The following is a 19,262-nucleotide window of genomic DNA, read 5'->3' on the forward strand; positions in this document are numbered from 1 at the left end:
TAGCAGCAGTAGTAGTAGTAGTAGTAGCAGTAGTAGTGGTGGTGGTAGTAGTAGTAGTAGTAGTAGTAGTAGTAGTAGTAGTAGTAGTAGTAGTAGTAGTAGTAGTAGTAGTAGTAGTAGTAGTAGTAGCAGTAGTAGTGGTGGTGGTAGTAGTAGTAGTAGTAGTAGGAGTAGTAGTAGGAGTAGTACGGTAGTAGAAGTAGTAGTAGTTACAGTTAAGTCCACACCTTCAGCAATGAACTGTATTGCATTCTCTGTTGCCTGTGTCCTCCTTTCTGAACAGAATATTTGTATTAGTTTCAGTTAGCTCAACATAGATTAGCTCTGCCGATTGAGATGGACCACTTTAATTTGCGTTTTGAATCATGATCCCTAATTGACATTTCATTAGATTGCCACCTGAGATGCTGATGAAGATCGTTTCATACCTGGATGCCTTTTCGCTCTACTGCCTTGCTGTGTCAACAAGCTGTTTAATCTGCTGGCCAACAACAAGTAAGGAGAAGACAATAGCTGACACAACATGTATGCTTATCAGTCCAGTGGGGCACCTGACATTAATTGGCTTATTTTCAGTGCAGTGTGGCACAAGATGCACTCTACAGAGTACATGTGGAGGCCGAATTGGAAGGACGAGGCTGGGCAGAATCGGAGTGCCGTGGATGTTCTGGACAGGCCCGAGGGCTACTGGAGGAGGAAGTACTTCAGGGCCATGACGGGATACAACGACAACAAGTGGAAGAGGGACCTGAGGGACACCAACCGCAACACAGGGCTGCCCACCCAGACAGAGAGAGTCCTCAGGTTTGCTGAAACACTCAGGTCATGTTCTCACATGAAAGTCTGAATCAGGACCCGGAGGAAGTGGATGAGTTTGCAACATTGTTGCATAAATTATTTCTCTGATTAGCGTTCTCACGGCCCTTTATGTAAACGAAGTAACATACGCAGTCGAAGCAACAGACGTGGTAGTTGATTGGTCAGAAAATAAAAAATAAAAAAAATTGCCCGTTCATCCCGCTCTTATCCAAATCAACACGCATGCGCTGTTGTTTTCCTATGCATCGTTTCTAACCGGAGCGAAACCACCCTTTTCAAGCGGAGCATGTGTTCTCACAGCTCAAAACGACGCAGAGCAAATTATTGGGTCATCATGTTTGCTGCACCTTCAGAGTCACAATATGTGGACAGCAGCTGGTGGAAGTGGGAACAAGTTGGCAACCAATAAAATAAAATAAAACTTTCTGAAAAAAGTTATTAAATGTCAATGTTGTTGAAAATCAATGACACACTCGCTAGTCAAGCCAAAACAATTGCATTGCAATGGATTCGATGAATAATCCCCACTACTCTACACTAACTAGGTAGTAGTTAGTTCCCGCTTTCACCAGCTGCTGTCACATATGTGTGCGGTTGTATGGCCAAACACAGGAATAGGAAAAGTACAGGTATAATATGAATATGAAAACTTGACATTGTCATGGCAACATCCTTCCCTTTCAGAAACCAGCATGTAACCTGGGAGATCACGGTGACAGACAAACGTGGGTGCAAGGGCACGTTTAAGCAAGGCCACGCCTACTTCTCCGATTCCTCTGTGACTGTGTGTTGGAACAGTGGGGTCTGGCCTCTCTTCTACAAACTCTCTACCCTGCAGGTCCACGGGGTCATTAGAGGTGCCCCCAACAGCCTCAGGTTGGTGTCCCTCAACAAGTCAGTCTCCATCCATCCATCCATCCCTATGACTCTGTATCTCTCTAACTTTCACACTCACACACATACACACACACACACACATGCACACGTTCACACTGCTGTCCAGCCAACGGCTCCAGATATCCATCCACACATCTGTTTTACTTCCAGTAATCTGTCATCCATCCATCCATCCATCCATCCATCCATCCATCCACACATCTGTTTTACTTCCAGTATCTGTCATCCATCCATCCATCCATCCATCCACATATCTGTTTTACTTCCAGTAATCTGTCATCCATCCATCCATCCATCCATCCATCCATCCATCCACACATCTGTTTTGCTTCCAGTATCTGTCATCCATCCATCCATCCACATATCTGTTTTACTTCCAGTAATCTGTCATCCATCCATCCATCCATCCATCCATCCATCCACACATCTGTTTTGCTTCCAGTATCTGTCATCCATATATGCGTCCCTCTGTCTCCCCCCTCAGACCTGGCTGGCCATCACTGGTAGCCACGTTTGACCAAAGCACCTTCTCTGGGAATGGGGTCCTCGTTGGCAAAGACAAACTGGTCAGGCTGGTGCTCTTCCCTCCTGGTCTCCTCATAGGCTTCTGGAGAGTATGTCATCTATGGCTCTACCCAACAATAGATATTATACATATCAAGCCAAACATTATATTTTATATATAACCTAATATCCCATTTTAGATAGTATTGAAGCCTGTAGTTGGTTATTATTATTATTATTATTATTATCATCTCATATTTTAGGGACTCTACACTGGCTTCCTGTTAAGTTCAGAATAGATTTCAAGATCCTTCTGCTTGTTTATAAAGCTCTCACTGGCATAGCACCAGAATATCTGAAAGACCTTTTGCTAGCATATCAGCCCAATAGAGCTCTCAGGTCTTCTGACGCTGGTTTTCTCTGTGTACCACATAGAAGAGATTTGGTGAGGCTGCATTCTTATTTTATGCACCCAAATTGTGGAATGCACTGCCAGTTTACATTAGGAATGCAACCTCAGCAAATATGTTCAAGTCAAGACTGAAAACCCATCTTTTTAATATTGCCTTTAAATGACTAAATAATTAAATTATGATTCTATAATGATTAAAGCACTTTGAGCTGCAACGTTTGCAGGAAAAGTGCTATACAAATAAATGTTTATTATTATTAATATTATTATTATTATTATTATTATTATTATTAAAAACAGAAAGTGGGTTGTCAGTATTGGAGAAAAAAAAAGGGTATGTACAAAAAGGTAAAATAAAACGGCGCTAAAAATACTTTCGGTTTGTAATGGGACTATGGTGGGACAAATTAGACTATATATGGCAGCCCACAGTTTCTGCTATGTATGGGGGAAACACTGCTGTATTCGAAAGAATGTTTTTGTCGTCGCCATAGTTTGGACCGTGGGCTTATAGAATGTCACCTGCATGGCTTGTCGTTATAGAATGTCACCTGCATGGCTTGTCGTTATAGAATGTCACCTGCATGGCTTGTAGACATTACAGTTTACTACCTCAGCTGCCCAGCTCCGTCCTTGGTGGCTACTCTAATTGTTTTTTGTTTTTTTAAAACACCATGGTTGTCAAGGAAACCTGGTCACCTGATTGAATAGGGTCCCTCAAGGTAAGCTCTAAAATCTTCTCTCTCTCTCCCTCTCTGTCTCTCTCTCTGTGTCTCCCTCACTCTCTCTCTCTCTCTCTCTCTCTGTCTCTCTCTCTCTCTCCCCCTCCCTCTCTCTCTCTCTCTCTCCCCCTCCCTCTCTCTCTCTCTCCCTCTCTCCCTCCCTCTCTGTCTCTCTCTCTCTCTCTCTCTCCCCCCCTCCCTCTCTCTCTCTCTCCCTCTCTCCCTCCCTCTCTGTCTCTCTCTCTCTCTCCCCCCCTCCCTCTCTCTCTCTCCCTCTCTCCCTCCCTCTCTCTCTCTCTCTCTCTCTCTCCCTCTCACCCTCCCTCTCTCTCTCTCTCTCTCTCTCTCTCTCTCTCTCTCTCTCTCTCTCTCTCCCTCTCTGTCTCTCTGCAGAGCGAGAGCCAGGCCATTGCCTTTGCCATGGTCAACCTCCACTTCCACAAACTGGTGGAGAGGAGTCTGCTGGGCTCTCCCATTTGGTATGCTATGCTGCCCCTGGCTTAGGACAACGCCAGCAGTTTGTACTCACATTCTTAAATGTCTTTATTGCCAACAGATGGCAAGCTTAGTGTTTCAAAGAGTGTTTAAAGACGCCCCGGAAACCAGATGTCACTCTAACTTGACAGAGGGGTCATTACCCAGATTTATGAATTATGTATGTATTATATATTTTTTTGGGTGTGATTTCATCCAGGATTCACAACAACACATAATAATCACACATAAAAACATAATCCCCAAGCTCTGACATTCAAAAAAAATCAATTATGGTCTCTCTTCCTTTATTATTATTTATTTTTTTAATTTCTGTTATGTCATAGCTTGAGGAAATTATTGATTTTTATCTGCATCCACTGACCACTTTGACCTAGTTGCTAATTGTTAACGGAATATAATTAGTTTCTTGTGAATCACTTTGGATAAAGGTCAAATGTAAAAATGTTTAACGACTGATGTATACAGCCTGCACTGCATAGCATACCTATCGTGGTATGTGGTTGTGTGGGTGAGCTTGAGGCCTTATTGCAGCCTACATGGTGTGATGGTGCCATGCATAAATGCATGCTGATGTGCAGTCGCGTCACGTTTTCTCGCACTTGCTTCGCTTCCAGTTGGCAGAAGAGAACTAAAATAAAATATGTTACCCTTTCATGTATTCAGTCATACTCGTTCAGAAACTCTACCCAGAAGCTGATGCATTATACATACAGCCCGTTCCAAATTATTATGCAAATGATATTTTTCTCAGATTTTCCTAAATAGTCGATGCAAATGACAATCAGTATAATTTTCAAGTCATCAACCGTTAGAGTATAATTCAAATGTTATTGAACAAACCTCCCAATGATAACAGTATTTTTTTTTTAAATAAAAAACTCAAAATCCACTGTTCCAAATTATTATGCACAACAGAGTTTCAAAACATTTTATAGGTTGTAAAGAACTAAAAATGGTAATTTGATGAATTTAGGGTTAGGGGGTCATATAAGAAGGTCATATTTACTGAAATCAAAAGCTATTTCAAACAAAAACATCTTAACAGGTCAAGTTACATGCTAACATAGGACCCCTTCTTTGATATCACCTTCACAATTCTTGCATCCATTGAACTTGTGAGTTTTTGGACCGTTTCTGCTTGAATTTCTTTGCAGGATGCCAGAATAGCCTCCCAGAGCTGCTGTTTTGATGTGAACTGCCTCCCACCCTCATATATATTTTGCTTGAGGATGCTCCAAAGGGTCTCAATAGGGTTGAGGTCAAGGGAAGATGGGGGCCACACCATGAGTTTCTCTCCTTTTATGCCTATAGCAGCCAATGACACAGAGGTATTCTTTGCAGCATGACAGTGGGCTCAGAAATACATGAAGACTAATTTCCAAACAGTCTTGTTTACTGATGAGTGCCGTGCAACCCTGGATGGTCCAGATGGATGGAGTAGTGGATGGTTGGTGGATGGCCACCATGTCCCAACAAGGCTGCGACGTCAGCAAGGAGGTGGCGGAGTCATGTTTTGGGCCGGAATCATGGGGAGAGAGCTGGTAGGCCCTTTTAAGGTCCCTGAAGGTGTGAAAATGACCTCAGCAAAGTATGTAGAGTTTCTGACTGACCACTTTCTTCCGTGGTACAAAAAGTAGAACCGTGCCTTCCGTAGCAAAATCATCTTCATGCATGACAATGCACGATGTCATGCTGCAAAGAATACCTCTGTGTCATTGGCTGCTATAGGCATAAAAGGAGAGAAACTCATGGTGTGGCCCCCATCTTCCCCCATTTAATATGTTCACACCTCTAATGAGCAATTAAAAAGTCGTCACTTAGGGGCACATGTTCATGAGTGCATTGTCTCTTACTTGCTAGAGGATACTTAGTTATATGATACTTACTAAAAACCTAATAATAGCCACTAATTCTTATAGCATTATGGTCTATGGCCTTATAGATAACTTTTTCTTATGATAACTCGAACATGTGATTTTTCTGGGTCACAGCAGATCAATACGAGGGCAGGTGCCCCAGTAAAAGGGGTCTAGCAGCAACACCCATGCCTGAAGTGCTCCAAACGTGTCTTACCTGACCCCCTACTGCCCAATATTGGACAAGAGCTCACCTGGCTGCTAGTGAGTTTCTTGGCATTGCAACAAGAGAAATGAAGTTGCGGTAGTTATAGAGATGAGTTATGCGTATGATGCAGGAACTGTGATGGTTGCTTTTTGTACAGTACTCTTGAACTGAAAATATATCCACGTGTGCTATTAAACCAGTATCTTGTCTTATGGTAGTCCACATACATGTGGGAACAATAGTGCCCAAGGTATATGCTCTGAGTCGCTGCATACTGGGGCATTTCTGCTGAGCATTTCTGCTCATGTGGAATGTGCATTTCTGCTCATGGTTGTGAAACCATAATTTTAGTTATCCATGTATTTGATACTCAAATATTTACCTTTAAAACATGTACTGTTATTTCATTGCAAAACTTACAAATATTCATCTTACATATACAGTATATCCATTCCTTAAAGTAGGAAGTTCACGAATCAAATGCAAATGCTTCAGCTCTATGAGCAACCATCCCTGTTAAAAATGTGTAATTGGGAATTCTACAAAACGCTGACTAGTGTGCATATCGTGATGATCAAAGTTATGACTATTGTTGATTCTCTGATCTTGGTGTCAAAACCATAATAGTGGAGGCTAGTCATGAGGTGACGGTAAATACTTTATGATGTCCTGCCCTCTCCTACCAACCTACATCTCTGGTATGGAGAGGACCCAGCCTGTCTCCAGTGTGCAGCCCCAGCAAGCCTCAAACACATCTTGGTGGGTTGCAAGACCAGTCTAACTCAAGGAAGATACACCTGGCGCCACAACCAAGTGCTAAAGTGCTTGGCTGCCGAACTTGAGCACAAGAGGGTAACCACCAACGCCATGCCTCTAAATGCCCAGACTACCTTTCCACGGAAAACAATCTTCATCCGGGAAGGGGAGAAACAGCGGACCAAGCCATCACCTCCAGACTCAGGCCCACTGAACGCAGCCCGGGATTGGGAAATGCGGGTAGACCTCAGCCAGAGGCTCACCTTCCCACCCGAAATTGCAGCGACCAACCTGCGCCCAGACCTAGTCCTCTGGTCCAAGTCCTGCCGGCGTGTCTTCATCGTAGAACTGACGGTCCCATGGGAGGAGGCCATCGATGAGGCATTCGAACGGAAGAGGCTGCGGTATGCCAACTTAGCAGTCGAAGCAGAGGGGCGGGGCTGGAACGTGAAGGTGTGGCCAGTGGAGGTGGGCTGCAGAGGCTTTGTAGCCAGCTCCACCACAAGGCTCCTGAGGGCAGTAGGGATCAGAGGACAGGCCCAACGGAAGGCAATTAAAGAACTGTCCACTGCAGCAGAACGGAGCAGTCACTGGCTGTGGCTGAAACGTAGGGACCCAACATGGGCTCCCAAATGACCACGTGGTGCCACCGTGCAACACACACCCAGGCCTGATCAGCCTGTGGTGGGCCAACCTCGGCAGAGGGTGTCTTGTGATAAATGGCCGAAACACCCAATGAGGTCGGGGACCACAACTGAAGATGTGTCGTACTGGTGGCACCACGTGATCATTGCCAAATTCCACTCCACCCAAGAGGACATCTCCAACTCCACTCAGTCAATTGTTGTGCTAATTATTTAGGGATTTTAACATCTAGTCCTATTAAGAATCCTGATGTCTGGTGTCAAAACCAGTGACCGCTGCGAAAGGGCAGCTGACAACCTGGGAAAGACCTGGTGACGGCTTGAAGAGACAGCTGACAGGAGGGAACAGACCCCAACGGGGCTGGCATGGGTTAGCTACCCGTGTTGGCAGGAGCCTTTCACTACACAGTGACTTGGTTCCACCCAACTATGGCTACAAAAAGTTCAAAAGGAAAAACACCCCTAGAGTCTGCGAGAGCGGGGGCGGAAGATGACTCAACGGCGGATCACACGGTAACAGACCCTGGAACGGAAATGACAACGAATCAAATGATCAGCACAGTAGTTGACGGAGTAACAACACTGGCAGGACACAAGCTACAAAGCTGCATCTGTGGCTGGAAAAAGATAACATCAGAGAAGGGTCTCAAGATCCACCAGGGCAGGAAAAAGTGCCTAAGAGAGCTTAGCGAGGTGCCTCGCATTGACCACTACTTCCTCAGAGGTAGGGCAAATCAGTCGAGTGAAGCCCAGTGGCAGGATATTCACCACAGTCCACAGGGTATCAGAACCCCAGACGAAGCTCAACCAAGCACAGATCCATCAATGGACATGAGTCCAGAGCCTATCCAGCCACAGACAGCAGTAGAGAGGAAGATGAATGGACGGAAGCCTCAAATCTTGTGGCCTAAAGCCTGCCAGAAAAAGGAGTGGGAAAACACTGACACAGACCTTGTCCATCTTCTAGAAGGTCTGAAAGGGGGCGTGGAAAGAAAGCTGGACAAGATTGGAGAGATCATTTACAGCTATGGAGCAGAGAGATTTGGGGTGAAAAGTAAGAACCATGGGACACAGAAGGAACCATCAGCCCATCTCAAGTCCAGGAGACAACAAGAGATTGAAAGACTTGTGAAAGAAAGAAGGTGCCTGAGAAAACAGTGGAAGAAGGCCACAGAAGTGGAAAGGAAAGGACTTGAGGCACTACAGGCCGACATCAAGCAGCGTCTTGCAACACTGCGAAGAGCAGAATGCTTGAGAAAGCAACACAAGAAGAAAGAGCGAACGAGGACTGCCTTCTACAGAGATCCCTACAAGTTCGTCAAAGACCTCTTTGTCAAGGAGAAAACGGGTACCCTCAAAGTACCCATAAGGGAACTAGAGGAGCACCTGAGGAAGACCTACTCCGACAACCAGAGGCATGTGCCAGCCAGCATTCTGGATGACATGCCACCAATCCAACCACCTGAGCACCAGATGGAAACAAGGCCCCCTACATGGAGCGAAGTTGAGAGCACAGTAAAACGGGCAAGAACAGCCTCAGCCCCTGGGCCCAACGGCGTTCCATACAGGCTATATAAGAACAGTCCAGGCGTCTTGAAATACCTCTGGAAGCTAATGAAAGTGGCATGGGAAAAGGGAATCATACCAAAGGCATGGCGAAGGGCAGGAGGGATCCTGATTCCCAAAGAGAAGAATTCCTCAACCATCGACCAGTTCCGCCAGATCAGTCTACTGAATGTGGAAGGAAAGATTTTCTTCAGTGTTGTGGCCCAGAGGCTCTCAGTATTCTTGCAGAAGAACAACGTTGTCGACACCTCAGTGCAGAAGGCAGGGATAAGTGGATTCTCAGGATGCCTGGAACACACAAATGTTATCTGGCACCAGGTACAAACGGCCAAGAAGGAGAAAAAAGACCTGCATGTGGTTTTCTTAGATCTTGCCAATGCCTTCGGGTCAGTGCCTCATGAGATTTTGTGGACAGCGTTCAACTTCTTCCAAGTCCCAGAGGGCATCACAAGGCTGGTCAAAGCCTACTTCCAGGACCTCCAGTTTTGTGTTACAGCACAAGCCAGTACAACTGCATGGCAGCACCTCGAGATAGGCATAATGGCGGGCTGCACCATCTCTCCACTGGCGTTTACCATGGCAATGGAGCTCATTATTCGAGCATCCCGATGGGTCGTTGGAGGGGAACGGTTGAGGAGCGGGCTGCGTCTTCCTCCAATCAGGGCGTACATGGATGACATGACGACAATAACAACAACAAACGCATGCACCAAACGCCTGCTGGATAAACTCCAGGGAAACATCAAATGGGCACGAATGGAGATTAAACCCAGCAAGTCCCGCAGTATCTCCATTGTCAAAGGCAAGCTCGCCAATGAGAAGTTCCACGTCAACAACGAGCCAATACCAACAGTTCTGGAGAAGCCTATCAAAAGCCTTGGCCGCTGGTATAGCGCAGAACTCAAAGACTCGAAGCAGGTGGAACAACTCAGGCAGGATACAATCAGTGGCCTCAAGCAGATCAACAACACTGCTCTCCCTGGGAAGCTGAAGCTGTGGTGCTTTCAGTTTGGGCTGCTGCCCCGTCTCATGTGGCCAATTTCCATCTACGAGGTCACACTATCCCATGCCAACCGGCTGGAGAGACTGGTGAATGCACAAGTGAGGAAGTGGCTTGGACTGCCGAGAGGCCTTAGCAGCATAGGCCTGTATGGCAACGGAGCCCTCTCCCTACCAATCTCAAGCCTGGTGGAGGAGTACAAATGTGCCAAATCAAGGCTGGAAATGACTCTCACAGAATCCCGGGATCCATTTGTCAGAGGTGCTGCTCCGATCCTAGCAACGGGGAGGAAATGGAAGCCATCTGCAGCAGTTGCGGTGGCAAAGACCGCCCTCAGACACCGGGATATAGTGGGGCATGTCCAACATGGCAGAGGGGGCCTTGGTTTGGAAACAACAACACCCACATGGCAAAAGGCTACTCCAACCGAACGGCGGAAGATGGTGGTTGAGGAGGTGCGCCACCAGGAGGAAGCAGCCAGGTGCGCCAAGGCAGTCTCCCAAGCCCAGCAAGGCCGCTGGATGAAGTGGGAGAGCGTGGAGAGGAGGAAAATCACATGGAACGAGCTGTGGAGCATGGAGTCTAATAGGCTAAGTTTCATCATCAGAGCCACATATGATGTCCTGCCCTCTCCTACCAACCTACATCTCTGGTATGGAGAGGACCCAGCCTGTCTCCAGTGTGCAGCCCCAGCAAGCCTCAAACACATCTTGGTGGGTTGCAAGACCAGTCTAACTCAAGGAAGATACACCTGGCGCCACAACCAAGTGCTAAAGTGCTTGGCTGCCGAACTTGAGCACAAGAGGGTAACCACCAACGCCATGCCTCTAAATGCCCAGACTACCTTTCCACGGAAAACAATCTTCATCCGGGAAGGGGAGAAACAGCGGACCAAGCCATCACCTCCAGACTCAGGCCCACTGAACGCAGCCCGGGATTGGGAAATGCGGGTAGACCTCAGCCAGAGGCTCACCTTCCCACCCGAAATTGCAGCGACCAACCTGCGCCCAGACCTAGTCCTCTGGTCCAAGTCCTGCCGGCGTGTCTTCATCGTAGAACTGACGGTCCCATGGGAGGAGGCCATCGATGAGGCATTCGAACGGAAGAGGCTGCGGTATGCCAACTTAGCAGTCGAAGCAGAGGGGCGGGGCTGGAACGTGAAGGTGTGGCCAGTGGAGGTGGGCTGCAGAGGCTTTGTAGCCAGCTCCACCACAAGGCTCCTGAGGGCAGTAGGGATCAGAGGACAGGCCCAACGGAAGGCAATTAAAGAACTGTCCACTGCAGCAGAACGGAGCAGTCACTGGCTGTGGCTGAAACGTAGGGACCCAACATGGGCTCCCAAATGACCACGTGGTGCCACCGTGCGACACACACCCAGGCCTGATCAGCCTGTGGTGGGCCAACCTCGGCAGAGGGTGTCTTGTGATAAATGGCCGAAACACCCAATGAGGTCGGGGACCACAACTGAAGATGTGTCGTACTGGTGGCACCACGTGGTCATTGCCAAATTCCACTCCACCCAAGAGGACATCTCCAACTCCACTCAGTCAATTGTTGTGCTAATTATTTAGGGATTTTAACATCTAGTCCTATTAAGAATCCATGTGGTAGCCCATGTGTTCAGCCTCAGGCTTGGTGCATCAGCTCTACAGCATCATGACCGTTTTGAATAATGGCTGACTTGTAGCTACTGTATGTAGGGGTTGGGCATGACCTCAGAATGTAGAGAGTGTCCCTGTAGCAACCTCTGGACCCCAATCACCACAGCAGAAGGTTAACACAGAGTAGAATAGTAGAAATGTGTTATCCTACATATTGGTAAAGCTATATTGGATGAGATGGGGTGAGATGTCTATAATCATCAGACAAGAAAGCCGGCTATGAGTGTAGGGCGCGAGGCATCAGTGGGGACACCTCCCACCCCAGTCAGCCCTGCTTCCCCTCCTCCCACACGGCTGTACAGGAGACTACATTCCTGCACCAGGAGGCACACAAACTGTTTTCCCTGCAGCTGATAATCTGCTTAACTCAAAATCCCTGCGGTAGCCTAGCCGCCCCTATACCTCTACCCCCAGCCCCCCCCCATACCTCTACCTAGCCCCTCCAGCCCCCCAACAGGAGGAACATTGCACACACCCCTCTACCTCTACCCAGCCCCCCAACAGGGGGAACATTGCACACACCCCTCTACCTCTACTCCCAGCCCCCCCCCCATACCTCTACCTAGCCCCTCCAGCCCCCCAACAGGAGGAACATTGCACACACCCCTATACCTCTACTCCCAGCCCCCCCCCCCCCCCCCCCATACCTCTACCTAGCCCCTCCAGCCCCCCAACAGGAGGAACATTGCACACACCCCTATACCTCTACCCAGCCTTCCAGGGGAGGCTGGTGGAGGTAGAAACCAGGGGAGGCTGGTGGAGGTAGAAACCAGGGGAGGCCGGTGGAGGTAGAACACCAGGGGAGGCTGGGGGAGGTAGAAACCAGGGGAGGCTGGTGGAGGTAGAAACCAGGGGAGGCCGGTGGAGGTAGAACACCAGGGGAGGCTGGGGGAGGTAGAAACCAGGGGAGGCTGGTGCATTTTCAACTCCACTGCTCTGAATCTAACCTGTCAACCAGCCTGTACCTGTTTGAAGGTGAACTCCAGCTTCCCTCTGTCTCCAGCGATGGCCAGGGAGAGCGTGCCGCTGTTCCCCTGACAGGACCCAGATGTGGTCGTGGTGGTCGGGTCCACGCTGTAATAGGACGGTTTCTGGAGAAAATAAAGAATCCACATGGGATTGGTGAAAGGGGTAAGTAAGTAAAGCTTTATTTATACAGCACCTTTCATACAAGAAATGCAGCTCAAAGTGCTTTACAACAGGAATAAGAACATAAAAGGGTTGGTTTTTAAAACCTTAGAGAACTGAATATTATATTGAATGCTGAAAATGTCACATCATGAGGAATGTTTCTGTCACAACTGTGTGTATCGTTGGTGCGTTTTCTCTGCCTCATGTACATGAGATAAGAATGAGGACATTTCACAACATGACTCACAGCGCAGACAAACAGAGGATGGAGTGATGCATTGCTCTTTTGGAGAGAGAAGTGGTTGGCTCTTAAAAGAGCCTTTGGGGTTGAGGAGCGTTACCGACCAACTCCAGGATCTCAGGATCAGTCAGGTTCTCATTCACCTGGGTAGTGGTCCCACATTCCGAGGAGAGGCCGGCGGGTCGGGAGCGGGGATGATGGCCCCCCAGCGGGGCCAAGCCCGGGAAGAAGACCCGCGGACGGGTCAAGATCAGGATAGAGTTCATAGACAACAAGTCGAAGAAAAGAATGTGATAATGGTCCTTCGATACGATAGTTCTTGTTCATGATTGGACAGCTCAGGGCTTGTGCCCTTTTCTATCCATCGTTTCGCTTGGATGTGGAGGTGTAGATGGAGGGGAGGAGCGGTAGCTGAGCCAATGGTAGATGGAGGGGAGGAGCGGTAGCTGAGCCAATGGTAGATGGAGGGGAGGAGCGGTAGAGCAGCCAATGGCTTACATAGGAGTTTTTTTTTCTTTTTCTTTTTTCTCTTAATAGAAGATAAAAGAATAAAAGAATAAAAGAACAAGAGAATAAGAGAAGAATAGTGAAGATAAAACAATAAAATAGAAGATAGACAACAGGAAAAAGGCCAACAGTGCTCAATAGTGCTTATGGGTGGATGCATGGAGGTTATTATCTAGTAAATGAAATAAAAATATAAAATCATAAAATCATAGTCAGTCAGGATGTTGATGGTTATGGTGGATTGTTTTGCAGGACTATGGAGAGAGGTGTTCCCAAATGTCGTTGTTTGGTACCTGTACTATAGCAATGACAATAAAGACCATTCATTCATTAATTAATTCATTCTAGGCTCAAGCAAAGTAATTATCTCCAATGCATTTTCCTTGTACATACGAAAGCGGTCTCGAAAAGTTATTTCATCAAACTGATTCAATGGATCACTCCTATCCAGCAGTATTCGTCTGGCTGGCCTTTGTCGTGCATGTTGGTCCTCATTTAGATATTCCAAATAGTCCATGCTCCCAAACAATCCAAGCTCAGTTTCACAAACAGTAGCCTAGCCTACTAAGCGGGAGTTAAACCTGCCTCCTTGGCAGATTAGTTTAAGCTTCAATTCAGTCCAATTTAGTCCTGGAGTAGCTCTAAAGGGCTCTGCACACAGCGTGCGATTTCTGTTGCGCGTCAACGTTCCATTTTGAAGTTTGAATGGAAGTCTATGAGAACATCGCATTTACCCGCACACGGCCCCGATTTTAATCGCACGGCGAACATTCGATTCCATTCATTTTGAATGGGACAAAGCAGTGCGACAAAACTCGCACGCCGTGTGCTTTGTCCCATTCAAAATGAATGGAATCGAATGTTCGCCGTGCGATTAAAATCGGGGCCGTGTGTGGGTAAATTCGATGTTCTCATAGACTTCCATTCAAACTTCAAAATGGAACGTTGATGCGCAACAGAAATCGCACGCTGTGTGCAGAGCCCTTAATCCTCAATTTTGCAATCGGCTTTGTTTAATCCAGAACAGGCTTAATCCACGACTATTTTAAGCTACGTCTGTGCAAGTGAATTTCAGTTAAGCCAGCTCAAACAGCATTTTAGTCTGGGACTAGGCTTAAGCCTTGTCTCCGGTTGCTCAGACAGGGCTTAAATAAAGACAGGACTAGGCCTAATCTTGACTAGTTAAACTAGGTCATTTAAGCCGCTTGCATGAAAGTATCTCAACTGTGGCTTAGTAAGTCGGAGACTATGGAGTCCTGGAGTAAACTAAGTAAGCCTTATTGCAAATACCTGGATTAAGCCTCATTTGAGGGAGGCGGAGCCAGGCTAGTTCATACAATGGTCCCCATGAAAACCCGGAATGGAACAGAAAACACAATTTTTAGTGAGAACATTGATAGAAAACAATACCAGGAGCTTTTATTTTGAAAGCAAATGGTTTTATCTTAATTGTCAGAAAAATATGTAAGAAACTGATGTGACTGATGTGGATCTTGAGATGGAACAATGGCAGTGGCAACCAGAATTCGTTCAAAGAACTACACTGAGTTGGAAAAGACGCTACTAAAACAAATTGCATCAAACCATCCAATCATTGAAAGTCAAAACCATACTGCTGCTACCGAGCAAAAGAAGAAGAGTAGTTGGATTGCAATTAGCAGTGAATTTAATGCAAATGAAAAAGTAACAAAACGAACAGTACAGCAACTTCAGGTGAGATCTTCATTCATCTCTTCATGAGATTATCAGCATTTCACTTCTTATTTGCTGCTTTTTTTGGCCTCGGCTCACCTGTAAAAGAGATGCAAATCTCAGTGTGACTTCCCTGGATAAATAAAGGTTAAATAAATAAAAAAAATCATATTTGTGTAAGATAATTCATATTGAATGACATCTGCTTTTATAGACTCTCTGGAAGAACATCAAACTGACTTTAAAAAAACAGAGTGCAGAAGCCAGAAGAGAGCGATTCACTACTGGTGGCGGACCACCAAAAGATCACCAAACTGATGAATTCAGTGATGTGCTTTCTGGAATGATAGAGCACCAGCAACCCCTGGATGGTATTCCAGATGATGACCATTTGGACAGTGCAAATGAAGAACTGAGCCTGAGCCCAAATGGTAACCTCCATATTCAACTGTCAATCTTCATTCTAAGGTTCATATAAGTAAATGTGTGCTTCTAACACTGTTCATTTTCCCAGAGGAAACAATTGTGACCCAAGTGACAGAGCCAGTGCACAATGAGTGTTTACCGTCCACATCTGCTGCCGCCATAACTGAAGTTGTCAGCACCTGTCAGCGAAGAAGAATAACGATGACAATGCATGAAAAGTTAGCCAGAGAATTTCATGAAGAGAAAATGAAATATCTAATGGAAGAACATGAATTCAAAATGAGTATACTCCAGGTTGAATTGGAAATGAAGTTGGAGGAGAAAGCTATGAACACAATGAAGTACAGTGCTGAGACAATTGTGCTTAACTCTTGTGATTCACAATAAAAGTGTCTTGTAATTTCCCAAGAGTATTTACACGAGTACTGACCATTTTATTCCAGCCTTGTCACTCATTTAATTTTACTCTTAAATTATGTACAAAGCAAACAATAAATGCATCTCACCCTAGTTGAAGTGCTGCAATGTGAAGGCATTCCTGTGTGCAAGTCCTCGTTGGTCACCGACTGCCACAACCATGGGCACATCTGCATCATCTTCACCTTCCTGTGGAGGTTCAGGACAGTGCTGCCTCCTCGGGTAGTTGTGCAGCACAGCTGTAGCAATGATCACTATGCAGCATCTTCTTGGGTTGAAGCGGAGTGTGTTGCGTAAACACTGGAATCGATTTTTCCATACCCCAAACATACGCTCAACCATACCTCGAGTGCGGATATGAGCCCTGTTGTACCTCTTCTGTGGCGCTGTTATGGGATTAATGTATGGTGTGAATAAAAATGTACTCTGGCCGTATCCACTGTCACCAAGCATTAGTCCACTATGTTGTCCCCGCAGAAACTCAGCACACAATGAAGAATTGAAAAAGATCCGTGAGTCGTGAGTTGAACCTTTCCAACGGGCAACAATATTTGAGAACTCCAAATTAGGAGTGCATACACCCTGAACATTAATGGAGAACCACTCTGACCCTGTGGGTGGGCATCGGGGCACAGATTTACCCACCCACAGCTGAAAAGACCGACCCGCTGCCATTCAATACCTCAGGCTGTAGCCACACAGTGGACCTCAACTTCACCACGGTGACACCATGGACCAGCCCTGTACCACTGACCACTCTGTCTGAGTAAGTCACCCAGAGACACATACTACAAATACTACACACGACGGTGTATCGCTTATCCTCGAGCAGATGATGGCTCCATTAAGGTGGGCAGAGATGCTGGACTTTAAGTCACTGAATCAAGTGGATAATACTACAGATCAAAAAAGGATGCATACAGGAAATTAGCACTATAATACACTATCTACAAATAAAGGGGTCATTTCAATACAGTTTCTGAAGTGATTTCTTGAATCCGATGTGTGTTCTCTTGCTGTTGCAGTTACCGGCCTGCTCTGGCAGACTCATGGTACTCCCTGTCGTACCTCTACTTCTGTCCTCTGGGCACTCTGGTCACAATGATCGTAGGCCTGGTGGTGAGCATAATCACAGGTGAGTCACACTCTAAAGCTGTAAAAGGTCACACCCTTAAAGTACAGAAGGGTGGAGAGGAGAATTGAACGTGATCAAATTGATACCTGTTGCAGTTATTTAGGTATAGCTATTAGTCACATGTCTGACTGCGTTGTTCCTGTTCAGGTGGCTGCAAGCAGGAGAAACTATCCTCTGATCTGTTTGTGAGAAAGAGTGACCTGTTCTGCTTTTGTGACTCCCAGGTAAAGTATTTTCTTGAGTGATCTGAGCACACATTGATAGTGTGTGAATTGATTTGACTGATCAACTCTATACTAACTGACACCATACGTACCTTGTATCAAAGTATAAAGATAAACACCTGCACATGTTTAAAGGTTCCTCTTTGTCCTCTACAGGCATCAGATCCTGAGCTGAATGAGAAGGCTGGCTCAGACCTGAAGAAGGGAGTGGACAATCCTGACTTTAAAATCTCTCAGTTTGATATACTGGAGAAGGATGTCGAGAAGGTCACTAAGTTATGATGACTCCAACCACTGTGAAATGCTCCATATGAATGAAAATGGACATTTGCCCTCTCACATTTCCATTGTGGATCTGTAGCAATGATATGTATTGCCAAAAAGGGAACCAAGTGTGTAATTGTTTGGTGAAGTTGCTAAATGTGAAGTTTCTAAATGTGTGTGAATGTGTATGTGTGGGGGGGTGGGGTGGGGGGTGGGGGGGGGGGGGGGGGGGGGGGGTGCGTGTGTGTACGTGTGTGTCAGTGACATGAATGTGTGTGTATGTGTCAAATGAACACATGACTAGCATTATTGAAGCACAATGTCCAACAATATTGTACATAACCGTATCATTGTAATTTTGTAAAGAATCTTCAACATTGTGTAGATTAAATATATTAATCACTGAATGGAATGAAAATATAATTAATTATATTTATATGACTTCAAATATGTACCTGTGTATAGGAACAATGCTAATGTTTATTTTATATTTTACAGCACTGTGGGCTGATTTTACATCATTTTAATTTTGTGAATATTAGGGTTAGGGTCGTACCCCTTTGTTGTGCTAGTATTTGATTTTCATTGTTTTTGTTATAGTAATTTGGTCATTATTGTATATTCCTCATTGTCATGTATAGTAGTTACTGTGTGATTACAAAACAATGTGCTATCCTGAAGAGACATTGATGAGCAATATTGACTAAAAACATATACACAGGGTAGGCAAATCTCTGGTCTCCTTGACAACAGACAATAAAGGAAGTTGACAAAGATATGGTCCGCCACTTACCTGTTGCAAGTATGTCATGAACACAAGCCCTCTGCTGTTTGTGGTCTTTAGGGAGTGGAGAGGGTAAGCACTTCTATCTACGGGTGCTAGGGCAATATACCATGTTCCTGGTTTTACTCTCTGGAGTGTCAATTGTAAACTGCAAGGTGAGCTAAAATCTATTTTCTGAATGTTGTGATCATGTTGGAATGACATAAGAATAATACATGTTTAATCTTCAGTTGTCATTTCCTGAAGTTTCAGAAAACAGGTGCAGTGATATTATAATAAGTTGCTTTGATTTAAGACGTAGGCTCTTGGGATTACCTTTTATGATGCTGTTATTTTTTGTCAAACCTTTCTATCTAAATACTCCTTTCACCAAGAAAAATCATGTCAAAGCACATCCATGGTCACAAACTGTTACAGTAGAGACAGAAATAAATGTGGTCGCCTTGATCATTATCAGCTGAAAATCTGAGCTGTAATTTTACTGAACTTGGACACATTTTTTTTACTTTTAGTGGACAGATTGGTAGCAGCAGAAGACACACTTGTCATCTCTGGGGGACTCTACTAGCAACTACTAGCTTGATGGAGGGTGAAATCAATTTGGATAAACATAATTTCAACTCCCAGCCCTCACAATTCCGGCTTGAGTTCTTAAATGAGGAGCAAGAGTAGTCCCCAGGTAGCTAGGAGGCCCCTTCCTTTCATTCATTTCAGCCTATTGACAATGATTCTTGCCAACTGGCCTACATTGAGTTAGCTCTCTTTTAATTCTCTTTACTTTACCAATTGTATTGTATAGTTCTTGTGGGTAAGTTCCTTGACCTTGTTCTGTGGGCTTAATAGAGACATTACTATGTACTACTGTAGGTAGAAAATACAAGATGGATATGATGATTAA

At 45.6% G+C, this 19,262-nt stretch overlaps 1 protein-coding gene across 1 annotated transcript in view; it reads left to right on the plus strand.

Annotated features, from left to right (window-relative positions):
• Positions 1-19,262, plus strand: part of LOC308163739 (histone H1-like) — a gene marked incomplete at both ends in the record, with an annotated part of 203,279 nt that overhangs the window by 21,696 nt on the left and 162,321 nt on the right. The gene's annotated exons all lie outside the window — the stretch shown is intronic.

Source organism: Nansenia antarctica (genome assembly GCF_963989245.1).
Source record: "Nansenia antarctica genome assembly, chromosome: 8".
Taxonomy (NCBI): domain Eukaryota; kingdom Metazoa; phylum Chordata; class Actinopteri; order Argentiniformes; family Microstomatidae; genus Nansenia; species Nansenia antarctica.